The sequence below is a fragment of the Mesoplodon bidens genome, assembly GCF_964165515.1.
Source record: "Mesoplodon bidens genome assembly, chromosome: 18".
Taxonomy (NCBI): domain Eukaryota; kingdom Metazoa; phylum Chordata; class Mammalia; order Artiodactyla; family Ziphiidae; genus Mesoplodon; species Mesoplodon bidens.
This window is the reverse complement of record NC_138175.1, coordinates 28,211,873-28,228,698: the sequence shown is the minus strand read 5'-3', so window position 1 is coordinate 28,228,698 and position 16,826 is coordinate 28,211,873. Positions and strand designations below refer to the sequence as shown.

General features: G+C 58.6%; 1 protein-coding gene across 5 annotated transcripts in view; it reads left to right on the top strand.

Moving 5' to 3' along the window:
- Positions 1–564: 564 nt before the first annotated feature.
- ADGRG1 (adhesion G protein-coupled receptor G1) overlaps positions 565–16,826 on the top strand; it is a 40,757-nt gene continuing 24,495 nt past the window's right edge. For 3 of the 5 annotated variants that reach the window (XM_081216455.1, XM_081216454.1, XM_081216451.1), the window contains exon 1: positions 8,148–8,408. The gene's annotated coding sequence lies outside the window, so the exon portion shown is untranslated. Of the gene's footprint in view, positions 661–8,146; positions 8,409–16,826 lie in introns of those variants that run through there. The other 2 variants (XM_081216452.1, XM_081216453.1) reach the window with 2 other exon arrangements.

Genomic DNA, 16,826 nt, shown 5'->3' with positions numbered 1-16,826 from the left:
TCCCCTCTGCACCCCAGGATACCTGGAGCAGCTGCCCCCAATCCCTGCCAAGGAAGAAGCTTCCATTCTTGCCCCCTTCCTTTGTCTGTGTCAGCTCAACATTCTGACAGCAGGGACCGTGCCCCCCCCGCCCCCGTCCCCATCACCACCCCGCACTCCACCCTCGCCTCCTGCCTCTAAGCAGATGCTGGTTGCTGGCTTGTTTATCTTGCAGGCAGGTGAGTCTGGGCCCAGGCTTCAGGTGGGGCCTGAGCTCGGAGGAGACAGGTGGGAGCTCTCAGAGTTGGTGATTGCATATGGCGATGGGGCAGTCACGCCCACCAGCCCTGGGGAGGGGGGCACTCAGAGCCCTTTCGGGGGCCACGGTGGGCCAGCAGCCCAGGGGGTCCCTGGGTAGGGGTGCCGAAAGCCCATTAAGGGCTGAGGTGAGGGTTTGGGGCATGCAGCACCCAAGGGGCCAGGTCCGCTCCTGCAGGGAAACGCAGGAATGAGAGAGGGAGGCGGGAGCTGTGAGGCCACCGGAAATCGGGCAACACGGGCAGGCGGAGCCACACCTGGGGCCGCCGGGCCCGGACGAGCTCAGGTCGGGCGCTTGTGAGCCCTGGGAGGAGGTGGAAGCGGGGCAGGCAGAGTCCGGCCGGGACCTGCCCAGACCCGAAGGTAAGAAGCTGCTGTTCGGGCCGGGGAGGAAGAGGATGGGGGAGTGTGGCTCCCAGCCTGGCGCGCTTGACCTTGGCCGACCCCCAGGTCTCGTTCCACGCCTGAAGGCATGTGTGAGGCCCGGCAAGGGCTCAGGCTTGTGCGCTGATGTGGAGGCCCAGGCTGTCGCGGGGTCACCCCTTGGCGCTCCGAGTGTGGGCCGGCCATGCTCACGTGGTGCTCATGTTGGCACAGGGAAGGGCACAGGGTGTGAGCTGTGCTCCCTGTGCTCGGATGAGGAGACTGCCGAAGGGAGGGGGCTGAGGGGAGGCTGCAGACCTCGGTGCTTGGACGGGGAGGCGGGAGGCGTGCCCCCGGAGCCCAGAGCCTGTTTCTACCAGGGGTCCCATCGGAAACGGGTTTGGGGGCTGGTGGCGCAGGTCGTTTGGCTTTTGACAAGGAGCAGGAGGGCGGCCTCCCCAGGTGAGAGGGAACAGGGCCCAGGCCTGGGGCTGTACCTGCCCCTCTGGCCAGCACGGGGTCCCTCCGCCTCTCCGCGGCTCCTCCAGCCCGCAGCGCGGCCCTCCCGGCCTTGGCTGCCAGAGGCCGGAGGCGAAAGGCAAGCGGTTCCCCAAATGGCCGCTTGCTGCCCCGGCCCAGGCCTCCGTCAGGCGACTCCTAGGTGGCGGCCTCACACACCAGGGTGAGGGCAGCCATCCTGAGGAAAGGGCCGGCCCTGCCGGTGCCCGCTGTGGGAACTTCAGCCAGGCCTGCGGCCTCTGGGCTGGCTCCTTATCTACCTGGACTGAGGTGGCGGGAGCAGAGGTCTGAAAACAAAGACAGGAGCGGCAGCCTTCCAGCCCCACCTCCGCCCCCACACACCCAGGCTCCTGGCTCCACTGGGCAGCCAGACAGAGATGGGTGGCTGGGGGCGGGGGAGCGGGGGCTGGCGCCCAGCCAGCTCTGCCTCTACCCACTTGGCTCCCTGGGGCATTGTGGTAGCAAAATGGGCCCCCCGTGTTCCCTCTGTTGCTTAGGCCTCCGCTGCTAATGAGTGTCTGTCATCCTTGCCCCATTACGCCTCCTAAGCCATCTGCGCCCCAGCACTTATGGGGAGACCCCGGGGGGGCTGCCGGGCCAGACACACAGGCGGGAAGCAGTGCTTCTGAGAGGCGCTGGGGGTGTCTCTGGGGGCGAGGCTGGCCTTTCCACAAAGTACACACGACTCTTTATTTCACCAAAAGAGAAGTGATGGCCGCCCCAGTTGCCAGGTGGGGACACTGAGGCACCCTCTTTATAACTCCTAGGTGTGTCTCCTGTGTTGGGCGCCAATGAATGTGTGTGTGGGTGGGGGGGGCGGGAGTGGCAGTGGGACACATGGGGACATCAGAGTCGAGAGCCTGGGCCCTGGGAAGCCTGTGACATTCAAGCGAGATGGCACATTGTCACCCCAAGAAAAAACAAGACCTGCCATCTTTGCCCACTGCTGTGCCACCTGGTGGGTAGTCGCTCAACCTCTCTGGGCCTCATTTGCCTCCCTTGGCATGGGCGTGGCGGTGCCTCACCCCTGACCAGAGCCACCTGGCCCAAGTCTTGGGTGTCTGAGCAGCTGCCACCCAAACCTCAAGGGACAGGGCTGGGGTGGGGGGCACTGACAGAAGGGGCACAACCACAGAGACGTCGGCGGCAGCTGGGATAGCCTGTCTGGGCCCTCATGTTCAGGAAGGGAGGCTCCTATGGAGGAGTTAGAAGCCTCTTTTGCTCCTCCCACGGGGGGAATCTGCATTGAAAAGAGAGCCTGGGATAATGACCGTACCTGTTACTACCCGGAGGCCCTGGCTGCAGACAAGCCTGTGTGGCCCCATTTTACACCCTTGGACACTGAGGCTCAGAAGCTCAGATCTGGACAATTTGATGCCAGGTCCCATGCAGTGCTGTTTGGAGGACTTTGGGGGCAATGCTGGGAGGAATCTGGTGGGGAGGGGCGGTGAGGGGCAGTTTGGAGCCTCCCAGTCACCGGGTCTCCCCCAGGCAAACCTGCCTCTGAGCAGAGCCCCAGGGGTCCCCTTGGGAAGAGTTGTTCTCCCAGATGTCACACCCCAAGGAAGGGCTGCACTTTTAGCTTCAGTGACTGAGTGGTGAAGCACCACCCAGCCCACGGGCTCCAATCCCCTGGGCTGCAAAGGGGCGCCCTATGTTTACAGATGGTTAGGGTCTCACCTGAGGAACCCAGGCCTCTGGGTACCCGGCTCTGTGCCTGCTTCCTGCAGTAAGGGTGGTCCAGGCCGGTGGCATGGGAGTGGGGTTGTAGAGAGGGCTTGTGGCCTGTCATTGGTGGGCCCCTTGCCCTGGGATCAGGGGCTTCTGAAGGCTGGGAGGCAGGAGTGTGGCCTGTTTTGGCTGGATTCACCTTCCTGCCAAGTGTACTTGAGGGGCTGGGCTGAGGTCAGACATTCCGTCATGCCTAGCAAGAGCAGGTGGCCGCTCTGTCTACCTTCTATCTTGGGTATCTGGGCACCCAGCCATGCCCGCCTCCCGGAAAGGTCAGCAGGGGTGGCCCTTGGAGACCCAGCCAACCTGAACTTTGTCTAAGGCCCTGCATAATGTTCCTGGGCAGGAACAGGGTGACCATGGGGTTTGGGGGATGTCTGTCTGTCTGCCTGCCTGTCTGGGGCAGGTCCAAGGACACTTCTTGTAAGCATGTGGTCAAGATGCAACTGGAACCAGGAAGAGGGTATTGGGGGAGGAAGGAAGCCTTGAAGTCAGATGCTGTGTGACCTTGGGCTGGGTGCCCTCCCTCTCTGAGCCTGTCTCTTCCTTCAGCAAAAGGGTCAAGGTTTCCTGGGCAGGATCATGGGAGAAAATGCAAGTCACTTGCACACAGTAAGAGCTCAACAGTGGTGCATGGGCTCTGAGTCTGAAGCCTTCAGGGGGAAGGGGTGGAGAGAGGTCAGTGCTGGGGACAGGAGCCCAGACCACAAGCCCCAGTACTTTTGAAACCTGATTCAGGTAAACGTGGGTGGGGCACCTGCCTGGGCTCCACCCCCGAGAGAGCCAATGGGGTTGAGTCTGTCCTTGGAGCTCCAAATAAGGCCTCAGAAAACCGCCTTGGACCTCGGCGGTCTCTGCCCTTCTGCTTGCCTGGCCCTTCGTTCCATCACCGGGGCTGGCACCAGCCTCCTGCACCCCAAGCCTGGGCTTGAATCTCCCATTAGACTTGTCCCGTTGGCTGACGGTGCCTCTAGTTCTCCCTGCCTCTTGGATATGTCAGGCTCCCTGCTCCTTCCGCAGCTGGGGGATGGGTGGTGGGTAAGGGCGGCAGGCCTGAGGCACTGGGCACACAGTTCCCTTTGTGAGGGCAGCTGAGTCACATGGGCATTGCCATCCCCCTGGGCCCTGGGATGGCTGTGATGGTGTTATCATGGGACTGCAGCTGCCCCCGCGCCTGCGGCCAGGAGGCTTTCCCACGGGAATGTACTGGGAGGTGGCTGGGAGCATTGGCCACAAAGCACGTTCACAAGACAAGGGTTCGAATCCTGGCTCTGCTGCTGATGTGCTGTGAGGCTTTGGGAAAGTTCTCTCTCTGTGCCTCGGTTTCCATCTCTGTTAAGCGGGAACAATCATCACAGTTTGTAGAGGAGATGCTGGCCATGAAAGGGCTTTGCCAATGGTGGACTGCTGGGCCCTTGACATTTGTGTTGACTTGATGATAATCATGATATTGGCCAACTTTTGTCGAGCACCTACTGTATGCCAGGCGTGGTGCTCAGTGATTTACAAGGCCGCTCAGCTTGCAAGGGAGAAGCCTGAACTCGAACAGCCCTTGTCCAATGAAAACCCACCTACACACTGGCAGTGGTTGCCCATGACTCTTCCTGTAGACGGGCACAGCTCTTCACTGGTTGCAAGGCTGCCCAGGCTGGAGAGTTAGAGATGGAAAAGGGTGAGGCCTCCAGGAAGAAGCCCTGCTGTGTCCTCCCACTTGCCCAAGCCTCTGTCACAGTGGCCACCATGGATGTCCCGTCCTCCCTCCTGTCCTGGGGAACACACGTCCTCCCACCTCCCTGGCAGCCCCATCTCTGTCTCCTTCTCAGGCTGCTCTGAACAGCAAAGCCCTCACAATACATCAGGGCACACAGTTGTGCCAGGGCTAGGCCATGAGCTTTACATACGTGGCCTCATTTTTACTATTGGTGGTGCTGTTATTATCCCTACTTGACAGTGAGACAGCGGATGGCTAGAGAGATGCTGCCTGAGTCACCCCGGCTGGCAGAGCCGGGAGCAGAAGCCCGTTGGCCTGAGCCCAGAGTCTGAACCAACCTCCAAGTGGTAGCATTACCCCCCCTCCTCCATCCCTTCAAATGAAGACCTTTCTGCAACTTTCTGCATTCTCCACCCCATCTCTGGCCACCGTCACCAGCCAGTAATGTCTATGACTTTCCCTGGGCTTGGGGGACCCCAGCCCTTCACCCTTGAGCCCTGGCAATGTGTTTCCAGTTGCCGTTTGGAGGGTTCCCCAATATGTCACAAGGGTACCCCCATTCCACTGTGCCTGTCTTCCAGATCTGTACCCCATCCCATGCCCCCACATACTTGAGGGCAGTTTCTGACATCTTACCCCTCTCACATGTGAGAAGAGGTCCTAGCCCTGCTTCTGGTTTCTTGGACCAAAGTCTCCCCCCTAGCCTCCCACCCACTTCCATCTTCTCCAGTGCCCCCGCTGGGCCCTGGCCTCCCCTCCACATCCCATCCCATCATTGCTGGTACAGCCCCTAGAGTAGACCAAAGTTTCTCCTGCTTTAACAAATGCTGGGGGACTTCCCTGGCAGTCCAGTGGTCCATGCTTCCACTGCAGGGGACACTGGTTTGATCCGTGGTTAGGGAACTGAGATCCCACATGCCACGCGATGTGGCAAAAACCAAAAAACAAATGCTGGAGCCACCTGGGATCTTGTTCAAATACATATTCTGATTCAACAGGTCTGGGACACACCAAGATGCTGGATTTCTAACAACTTCTCTGGTCATGCTGTAGGTCTGTGGACCATTTTGAGTGCTTCTCAGCAACTTTGATGAAATACCATCAAGGGCCAACTCCATGCTTTCAGAATCTTCCATCTGCCCTTACCCCGCTAATTAGATCCTACTTCCTTCCAAGGATGTCTCCCATGTCCCACCTCTCCCCCTGTTGATGCTGTTCCCTCTACCCAGAATGCCCTTCCTGCTGGTCTCTGTTCACTGAAACCACTTCTTCAAGACCCAGCTGGGGCTCAAGGGCCGACAAGCCTGGTTCAAACCCTGGCTCTGACCCTGAAAGGTGAGGGCAAGGTCCTCGCCCTCTCTGTGCCTCCTTCCTCTTCTGTGGAGCAGGATAGCAGCTGTCGTGAGAGGCAGAGGAGACGATGTGATGAATCTAGTAGGGGCCTGGCACCTGGTAGGTGCTCGGTTAGAGCCCACAGGTCTGGAGGCCCAGCCACAGACCAGCTGTGTCTCTGACATACCAGTGGGACCAGCCTGCAGGGTCGGGAGGATACAGTGAGAAGGATCCACAGAGAGCAGAGGTCTTACACAGTGAACCCTATGGACACAGCCCCTGTTATCAGTCCCATAGACGTATCGATGCTAATAAGAGGTAGTGTTGTAATTAATAATAACTTATTTGGTTTCTCTCCTCTGACTCTCAGAGCCCTCTGGGGCTCTAGGTGCTGATAGCTGACTGTCTGGTGTCACCACCACGTGAGCCAGGGTTGTCTCCACCCGCTGGAGCCTAGCACAGTGCCCAGCACACAGCAGGTCTCTGAGCAGCCTGATGGTGAGAGGGCAGGTAGAGCTTGGCAAGCAACTCCTGCCCCAGCCGGGCCACCTCATAGGCCTTTCCTGGGTGGCCAGAGTGGCAGCTGGCTCCAGGCTTCTCCATCCCTTGTTTGGACATCCAGCTCAGCAAGCCCGTGCCAACCGCAAAGTGGCGCCACTGACCCTCCATCTGTGCCCTGCAGGCCATCACCCTCTGTGGCATGTGGGTGTGTGTGTATGGGTGGGTGACTGCTGTCTGGCTGGCCTGGACCCCGGGGAACAGCTGAGGCTGCCCCAGTGAACAGCTGGCCCAGCCCTGAAGGACAGACCTTGGGGAAACTGAACCTTAGAGGTGGTGACTTGCCCAAAGACATGCATGTAAGGGACTCCCCATCCTTTCCTGGATCCTTTCCACCCCATCCTTTTTCTGCTCCCTTGTTTCTTGGTCCCCCTGGGGAGGCTAAATTCATGAGTGGTTAGGACAGCTGGCTGTGGAGCCAGACCACCTGGGCTCCCATCCCATCTCTGCCACTTCCCAGCTGTGTGATCTTGGGCAAGTTAATTCCCTTCTCTGGGCTTCATATCTCTTCCTTCTGCATCACTACATTCACCATGAATATTGCCTGAGGGCTCATCAAGTGTCAGGCGCTGGTCTGAGCAACACGTTTTCCTGTGGCACCGTGGCAGCAGTGCCAGGGAAGGGTCTGGAATGTAGTAAATGGTCAGTAAATGTAATCATGATTATTATTATTACTCTTGTTACTGTTGCTGTCATCACTTGTCCTCATTAGGTTGTGAAATCCTTCCAGCATCTGTGACTTGGGAATCATCTGCTCACATTGGAGGGATGAGGGAAGACGGGGATCCTCACTCCGTGGAGGGTTGGTGGGGGGGCACCCTGGGCCATCCGAAGCTTCCTGACTCCCAGGGTGGCCATGAACCTTAGCAGTGGGAGGGAAATGCTGACAGAGACCAGTGACCAGAAAGGGAATGGGGGCGTCGGCCCATTTCCAAATTTCTCTCTGAGCTTTTGGAACCACCAGGAATGGTTCCTCACCTGGGCCTCAGTTTCCCCTTTGGCCCAGCAGATGGACTGGGAGGCCATTTCCAGAAGCCTCTGGGGTCTCAGAATCCAGATCTTGAGTCTTGGAATGTTGAAACTGTGAGTGCCTGGGGGAGCACTGAAGTGGATCCCTTTGCTGGGGGCACTAACTGAGGCTCAGGGAGGAGTCGAGGTCAGGTGGCCAGTTGTGTGTGGCCTGGCTGGCCGCATGCCAGGCTGCTTGACACCCCCCTTCCCCAGCGTGCCTTCCGCCCTGCTAGTCAGCGCCGGCTCCTGCCTGCTGCCGAGGAGGCTGGACTCTCTTTCAGGAAAGGGCAGTTGTTGCCGGCCCTGGGTGCGGGGTGGGAGGTGGGGGGGGGCAGCAACGGGGTGGCCTGTTGCCATAGCAACCCTGGCCTCTCGGCGGGAACTCTGTGGAGAACAGCCCTGGGGAAGTAACAGATGGAGGGCGAGGAGGAAGACTTATCTCCCACCAGCATCCGTCCATGAAGCCTGGCACCTGTCTGCCTGGATTGGGGGTGGGTGAGGCTGAAGTGCCCCCTTGCCCAGAGCTGAGTCATGGGCATCCCCCAGTGACCCCGCCTCGCCTCGTCTCTCTCAGCCCTGCCCCCTCCCAGCCTCCCTCTGAGAAATCTGTGACTCACGTATGGTCCCGTCATCCCCAGCAGAGCTGGGAGGAGGGAGGAGCCCAGCTGGGGCAGGAGGGGGGTGTCCCCCGACCCAAAAACACAAGCCGGCGATTCTCCGGGCTCCACACTGGCTGCCTGCCTTGCCCCTGCCTCAGGAGAGGGGCTGGGAGCCTCCACGCTCACCACCTCTCTCAGAATCGGGACCGCAGCTGGCAGGTTAAGCCTCGGAGGGGGATCTCGAAAGGCGGTTCAGCTGCCCGGCCTCGCGCAGGACCCGTCACCAGGTGCCAGATCAAGGGCATGACGGCAGGAGGGAGGAAGGATGGGAGTGCGTGCAGCAGAGGGTGGGGTGGCAGTGGACCGGGGTGCTGAAGTCTTGGTATCTGGGTGGGAGCTAGCCCACAAGAGCAGTGCTGTGCGGGGTCTCTAGAGTTGGGAGTGGATGGACGGGGAGACGCCTGGGAAGGGGATGGGCCTGAGAGAATGAAACCCCTCAGAGCCACTAGCCATTTGTTAGCTGGGGAAACTGAGGCTCAAAGTGATAGAGTCACTGGGCCCTGCAAGCTGGGTCTGCTCTGTGGGTGGTGAGGTAACTGTGCTCTCCTGCCCCCACTGTACAGATGGGAGAAGCAAGGTTGTGAGAGGACAGGGGGCTTACCTAAGGTCATAGAACAAGTCTGGGGATGGAAAGCCAGCCTCCAGCCTCGGGGAGGAAAGGATGCTGCAGGGGGCTGAGCATGGGCACTTGAGGGCAGCCTTGCCTTCAGCTGCCTGGGTGCTGCATCTGGGGCCCCCCAGTGAAACAGGGGCAGTCTGGCTCTTCATGGCCCAGGCCACCTTTAGGAGGAGATGGTCCTGGCAGTGGGGTCTGAACATGGGGGACCTGGGATGAGAGAGAACGTCCAGGAAACCAGCAGCAGTAGATGGGGAAGCAGCGGCTGAGGGCTGGAGTACTCCCTACTTACTAACCGCCAGACCCCAGGCCCCCGTCTGCCCGGTGCTGATAGGGTTTCCCCAACTGGGAACTGCTGGTTCCTCTCCTCCCCGCCTCCCCAGCCAGCCTCCTTCCTGTGATAACGAGTTGGGGGTCTCTCATGGCCCCATGGGAAGGGGCTGGTGTTCATTTTACTGAGGCAGTGGCGGGGAGGGAGCGTGAGTTAAGGCAGGACCCTCTCACTTGCTCACCTGCCCCACTCCCATCCTGCCTGGAGCAGCTCTGGCCTCGGCTAGGTGGGGTGGGAAGGAATAGCCTTTGTGGCTCTAGAGGGCCAAAGAAGTTTTTTTTTTTTTTAACAAATTTATTTAGTTTATTTATTTTCGGCTGCGTTGGGTCTTCGTTGCTGTGCGCGGGCTTTCTCTAGCTGCGGCAAGTGGGGGCTACTCTTCGTTGCGGTGCGTGGGCTTCTCATTGCGGTGGCTTCTCTTGTTGTGGAGCACAGGCTCTAGGTGCGCGAGCTTCAGTAGTTGTGGCACGTGGGCTCAGTAGTTGTGGCTCACGGGCTTAGTTGCTCTGCGGCATGTGGGATCTTCCTGGACCAGGGATTGAACCCGTGTCCCCTGCATTGGCAGGCGGATTCTTAACCACTGTGCTACCAGGGAAGTCCCAGAAGTTATTCATATAAACAATTATTGAGCACCTACTATGTGCCTGATACTGTTCTAGGGAGGGGGAACACAGCAGCGAATGAGACAAATGGGGTCTGGGTGGTCCAGAGCCAAGTCCCTGCCCCCTTGCTGCAGATACCCTGAGGGCAGAGGGTTGATTCCTCTCGATTGGAGGCTGAGTGGGGAGAAGCGTCTCGGGTCAGTGAGAGCCACCAGCTGCTGAGTTGGTTCCCCAGAGCCCAGGCCAGGGGTCCCGTGAGGTCTTCCCTGCCAGTATCCAGGGCAGGACTAGCTCTTGGGACCAGATCTGAGCCCCTTTACTGCAGGGACTCTAGGGACCTGAGATGCAGCCCCACCTTGGTCATAGCATCACCGTGGCTGCCTTGCCTTGCCTCTCTCTCTCGGCCTCAGTTTGCCCAGCTGCTAAGTGGGCATGTGGGGTGGGTTAATAGCTTCCCTGCCTGCCATGGTCCCAGTCTTGGCTCCAAGAGCGTCAGGGTCGTGAAGGACACCTCTCCAAGTGTGGTGTGGGAGGCGGAGGCTGTGCTAGGCAGGCTGCACTGTTGTGCTAGCTTTGGTGTCCTGGGCCACTGGGCAGGACCTGGTCAGCCTGGCGGGGACACCCTCATCTTGCCAGGGACACAAACAAGGCAGGATCTGAGGCTGACGAGTGAGATAAGCTTGCTGGTGGTGGAGGAGAGAACTTCCTGACCTGGGAGGACCCGGAGGCTCTGCAGAGGGCACAGAGTCTGGCCTTGGGTGCTGGTGGGGAGGGGGAGGAGGGTTTGATGTACACGTATGGGGATTGGAGGGAAGAGGGGGGCGGCATTCCCTGCAGAGGAAACTGCATGGGAAAAGGTTTGGGAATGATGAGAACTGGGGGGAGTGGAGCAGGCGATAGCACTGGAGACCCGGCATGGGTCATTTTGGGGACCTGGAGTGCCAGGCTGGCAGGTCCCAATCTGCTCTCAGGGGAAGGGATGGTGGGAAGACTTGGGTGGTACTGCAGCCAGGCCAGGTGGGTGCCAGGTGGGGTCTGGGTGCCCAGGGTGCCACCCCAGCTGGATAAGGAGGGCAGGGTTGTGTTGCAGGGCTGACCTGGTTGCCCCAGGCCCGAGGCTTCTACTTGGAGGGCAGCTTCATGGCTGTGGGGATAGAGAGGGGCGGTGGTCGCCCAGCCCAGGAGAAGGGCAGGTAAAAGGGGCGGCGGGGCTGTGCCCGGTTCTGTGTGTAGTGGGGGTGGCCTTCCCAGCGGGGCCCGGCATGACAAATTTGGGAGGGGCAGGGCAGGGACAGCCGTGAAGGGGGCCACATGGATGGTGCTCTAGCTGAGCCGGACCCCAAGTCACTTCATCCTCCACAAGAGCTGCGTGTGGGTGATGGGTGGTGGAACTGCGCCCCTTTCAGGGATGCAGTGAAGAGTCAGGGGCAGGGCTGGTGAGGGAAATGTGACAACACAGCCCAAACTTCAGTGCTGCCAGCCCACCCAGAACCAGAGCAGGCTCAGCACCCACAACCCTGACCCGGGGTGGCCCTGTGGACCTGTCTTCTGACTCACAGCAGATGGGGCATCACGTGAGCAAATGCAGCAGCTGGGGGGACCAGGACCCCGGTGACCAGGCAGATGGCAAGTGGGGGCAGGGTGGGGCTGGCACAGAGGGACCGCTCAAACAGGGTGGTGTGGGGTCCTGGCTGGGCGCCAGCCTCCCAGGCTTGCCCTCCACCAGTCTGGTCCTCACGCATCATCAGGAGTTCCTTGAGACCCATGGGGAACCCTGCAGATTTGGGGGTCAGGGCAGGGCTGCTGAGGGGGAGAGCTTGGAACATACATTTTCTGATCCCTGCCCGGTGCCTGCGCTGGCACCAGTGGGTTGAGACACCCCCTGCAGGCCCCTCAAGCCCCCAGCTCTCCCTGGTTCCCTGATGGCTCGGCTGGGCTAGAACAGTCCTGGACCCTCCCTGCCCTCAGACTCTGCCGCGCCCTAGGCTCAGCGCTTTGCCCACATGTTTTTGTTTTTTTGTTTTGTTTTGTTTTTTGGCCGTGCCATGTGACCTGTGGGACCTTGGTTCCCTGACCAGGGATCGAACCCAGGCCCCCTGCATTGGAAGCATGGAGTCGTAACCACTGGACCGCCAGGGAAGCCCCTGCACACATTTATTCCTACCAGGCACAAGCTCCTGATGTGCCCATTTTAGAGATGAGGACACTGAGGCACAGGAGGCTTACCCAGGAGTGACCTCTTATCTCCAGAGTCTGGGCTCTTTTCACTGTGCTCTCCTGCCCCCCTCAGTGGGGAGGGGGCTCCTCAGCCAGGCCAGAGTCTGTGCTGGGGGCCCGAGGACATGTGCCCTTGTCTTGAACCCCATCCCTGCCGCTCCTAAGCCCATGCTCTTCTGGGGCGACAGGACCCACAGAGATAACAAGGCTGCTTCTCTGGGGAGAATTTTGTTCCTCTCGGGTTGTGTGAACTTGGGCGTCTGCCTCATTTTCCTCATCTGGAAAAAGTGGATAAAATAGTGTCTACTTCAGGGGGCTGTTTTGAGCATCAAGGTGTTAATGCAGTAAAGTGTTTACAACAGCACATGGCCCATATGTTAGCCTTTACTATTATGATCTCCCCCTTGGGCAAATGGGTGCACTGAGGCCCAGAGATAACGTGTAATAACTTGGGGGCACTCCTTCCTGCCTCCCCGCCCTAAGAGAGCTGGAGCCCCCTGGGCATCAGCAGGACTCTGCGCACCCCCACCTGCAGCCTGACTTGTGCTTTGGTGGGGAGGCCAAGGTGGTGGGAGTTGGGCTGGCGCTGGTTCAGGCTCAGGCGGTTTGTGGTACACTTGGCAGTTCCAGGCAGGCCGAGATAAAAGCTGAGCCCTGGAGGAGCTGGCAGGGCTTCCAGGCACCAGGGAACAGGCCTTTGCATTAGAGGAAGATGGCCTGGGGGTGGGGGCCTCTCTGTCCGGGAGCCAGTCCCGCTCCAGTGCCCTGAAAGGCTGGTGGTTAGAGCGGAAGGCGTGAGGCAGGAGGGTGTGATGGAGGAGTTGGGAAGGGGGATGCTCACCTCCCAAATTATCAGGGAGCCGATGCTGCCCCTTGCTCTCCCTCATCCAATAGTCCTGCGCCTGGTAGATGTGTGCCTGACCTCGTCGTGGCACTTCCCTCTCCCACACACCTGCATGTGGCATCACCTGGCGAGAGCTGCGGGCAGTGGGCAGGGCTGGAAGGAATCCTTGTGCGATTTCCTCAAAGCTGTACTTATCCTTTGTCCATGACCATGCCTGGTGCACTCTCATGGGGCTATGCACACACTCCAGACCAGATGGGCAGAGTCTATTCTCCGGCTCCTTGGCTGGCAGCCAAGAATGTGCAGGTCCCAATACCTGGGCCGGGCCTTGGTGCAGCAGACATCTCCGTTTGTACTGGAAAGGACAGCCTGTGTCTCCTCAAGGAGACCCTGCACCGGGTGTCAGCACACCCAGGAGTCTGGCCTCTGCTCCCCCAACCTGGGTTTGGGGAACCAGAGTTGGGAGCTGTAGTAACTGTTGTCCAGGTAGGATGGGGATGTTTGCAGACCCCATGAGCCTAGGGATGAGGGTCTGGCTCCTGGGCTGCGATGCCTTGGACCCACGGTGCATCCTCTTGGGCCTCATGTCATTCCCTAGAGAGGTTGTCACCTCCTCTCCATGTCCTGCAGATTTCAGTGCTGCAGATGGGGTGCCATGCGGGACAATGGGGGCAGCATAGGCAAAGAGTACACAGAGCTGGATGTGGGTCCAGTTTTACCAGCTGTGTGACCCCACCCGGGAGAAGCCAGCTGGGAGAGTGGCTTCTCTATGAGCCTGTTTTCCCATCTGTAAAATGGGCTTAGTAATGCCCACCGCTCACAGAGTGGCTGTGTGCATTGCAGGAGGCCAGGTGCACATTGTGTGGTTTGTGCTCCCGTGTGGTTCCCGTCACTGCCCCAGCTCCCTCATGAATCTCTGCAGGCTGGTTCTTAGGATACACCTGCCCCCAGGTGCCTAGACCCCAGGATCCTCCCTGGCCACAGGCACGTGCCATTTCCCCTCCTTGCTCCACCTTGGGGAGCCCACGGGGAGTCCAGACAGAAGCTTTGGCATTTGCAGCAGTGGGAATGTGACCCACCTTCATCAGCAAATCCCATGCCTGTGCCCCCTCTAGCCCTGGGCCCCAGGAGCAGGTGGTTGAGGGGCGTGGCGGTGGTTACTTTGCCTTCATGTAGAGAGAAAACTCAAATTTTGGTCACAGATTCAGATGGGATCTCAGACCTCAAATAATCCAGCACCTGCGAAGGTGTGTCTGTGGTCCCATTGGTTTAGGAAAGCCTTGTGCGCCCAGGCTTCTGCACTGCAGGACTTCTTAAGAGCCTTTACCAGGTGGCTCTGTATTGGACGTGAAGTTTCGGGTCCTGTCCTGGCTCTTAGGCTGTGCACAGTCTTGGGAGCTCCTCTCTGGCCAAGCACCTGGCAAAGGTGTATATGCCCCTAATCCAGTCAGAGGCTGGGGAATGGGGACAGCTCCGTGCTGGAATCTCCCTGCCCTGAGCATCAGGAACTGGCTCCAGTTGAGAAGAGGCTTGGAGCCGGCCTGGCCTAGTCAGAGTCCCAGCTCTGTCTCATTCACTTATTCATTTATTGACCAGTTGTCATTGAGCCTCTACCGTGGACCAGGCACTGTGGTCCTAGGTACTGGAGATATGAGTGATGAGCAAGATGGATGAGACAGAGCAAACATGGAGAAGTGGATAGCAAGCCCATTGCAGGGTCAGTTCAGACAGTGTGAAGTGCTCTAAAGTTTATAAGGTAAGGTGACATGGAAGAGAGGGATGAATGGGGAGGATAATTTTGGTTGGGTGGACGTGGAAAGCTTCTTAGGAGAGGGGACATTTGAATTAAGACCTGAGAAGGAACCAATCGGGAAAGAACCCCGAAAGAATGTTCTATGTTGAAGGGAAAGCATGTGCAAAGGCCCTGAGGTGTGTCTGAGGATAGAAAGAAGGCTCGCGTGCTGGAGTTGGTGAAAGCAAGGAAGACATAGGGTGGCGTAAGGTGGAGGGAGTGGAGAGGGGTCTCTAGCTTGTTTTTTTGGCAGTCGTGCTGCTCCCTGAGCGTCAGTTATCTGATTTATGAGGCTTATCATTTTGTCCCCGACCCCCACGCTGGTCCGGAGCGTTGTGGGTGTTAGGTGAGGATAGTCAATCTCTCTGGCAGAGACTTGGTTCTGGGCAGCTCTGCGTTATTGTAGGTTTTAAAAATTATTGTTATTACAAGTGCTTAGTGACTGTGGGTGGAACCGGGGATCCTGTGCCTCTGTTTCTCTGCGTGTCACTGCAGTTAGTGAGCGCCAAGTGTGTGTACAAGGCCAGGGGTGCCCCATCTGTGCCCTCCCTCTGGCTTCCCTGAACCACAGCCCCCTGCCAGCTCCTTTTAAGCGTAGGATCTTTTGATCCAACAGTGACTGCCTTCTCTGGCCCAGCAGGCCCTGGAATCCTTTCCAGGCAAAGGTTCCACTGAGAACAGGAACTCCTTTCTTTGCTTTCTTTTCCTCTTCCTCTGGGGGCCAAAAATAGTGCCTGAATAGGACACAGCTCTGGGCCGGCAGTGAGACAATAGCCGCCTCCTGGCTCTGGTCCATCGGTGGGGGAGGAGGTGATGTTGGTGCACGGACATACCATCCCAAGGACCCCAGCCCCTGCTGCTTTTCCCATGGCCTCGGCCAGAAACCATCCCAGAGCCCCTTGGAGTGTGATTGCCAAGGGGATTCCTGCTTATTCTGGGGAAGTGCTCTGAAGACCCTGGGCCCCTAAGCAGCCCCACCCTACCTCCTGATCTTCTGCTGGTCTGGAGCTGAAGGCCTCAGTGGGCGCGCCCATGGCCCTGGTTCTCTTCTGGGCCCTGGGTTCTCATGGGGCCACCGCATGGCTTTGATGTCCTTTTCCCTTTGACTCAGTGGCTACGAAAGACTTTTTAGAGATCAAAGGGATGTGTCCTCTTCAGATGAGGTGAGCTCCCTGTCACTGGAGGTGATCAAATAAAGTTTGGATGTGCACTGAATGGGGGGTGGGATTAGTCAAGCATCAGATGGATATTGGGTCTTGATGTCTTCATGTCTCAGAGGAGATCATGAGTTGAATTCCATACACCGCTCTTACCAGCTGGGTGGTCTTGAGCAAGTCACATCATGTTCCTGAGCCTCTCTCTCCGCATCTATAAGATGGGTTCAACAGGGCTAACCTCTCAGAGTGGTGGAAATGGATCTCCAAAATGCTCAGTGTAGTGCCCGGCACATAGGTAGGGTTTCAGAAGGTTTGCCTCTGTTCTCCTCCCTCCCCAGACTGGTACTCACTCTGGGGTACAGAAAGGACCCACTCTTGGCCCCCAGGGAGCTCTGGAGGAAAGCCAGGGGGAACCCCCAGCCCCAGGGCTAACTCAGAAGATTCCTGGTGGATTGTGGCAATCTGGGAAGGCTTCCTGGAGGAGGTACTCCCCTAAGATGCTTCCAGGGAAGTATTGTGCACATTCTGTGCTCATGGCAGCCAGTGGTGGAGATTAGACGGGTGTCTAGTGTGGGTCAAGGCCAAGGCCACAAGCTGGCAGCCTTCAGGGGCAAATGTAGCTGATAGTAGGCATTTTTCATCACAGGGGTAGCCCCCACTAGTGTTCTAAAAAGATTTGGTTTTAAAGTCAATATTGACAAACTTAGGCAGGTGTCCCCCAGTGTACCCCCTAATCTGGTGTCCTAAACTCTGCCTTTCTTCCTGCCAGCTCCCTACCTGGCCAGCATCCAAGTAAGGGGACTTGGGCACAGGACAAGTCAGGGCCTGCGCTGTGCTGGGTTGGAGCTGGGCAGTGACGTAGTCCCTGCAGCTGCCAACGGTTGCCAGGGCAACGGTTGCCAGGGCAACGGTTGCCAGGGGCTGCTGTCACCTGCGCCCCTTTTCCCGGGTTGGCGGCTGGGACTTTCAGCCCGTCTTCCCAGGCTGCCCGCTTTGTTTGAGGCTCCGGTGAGGGGGGCGGGGACCGAGGCTGGGGAGGCTCAGCTTCAAAGTGCCCCTCTGGCCTCTTGAAGTGGAGAGAAACTG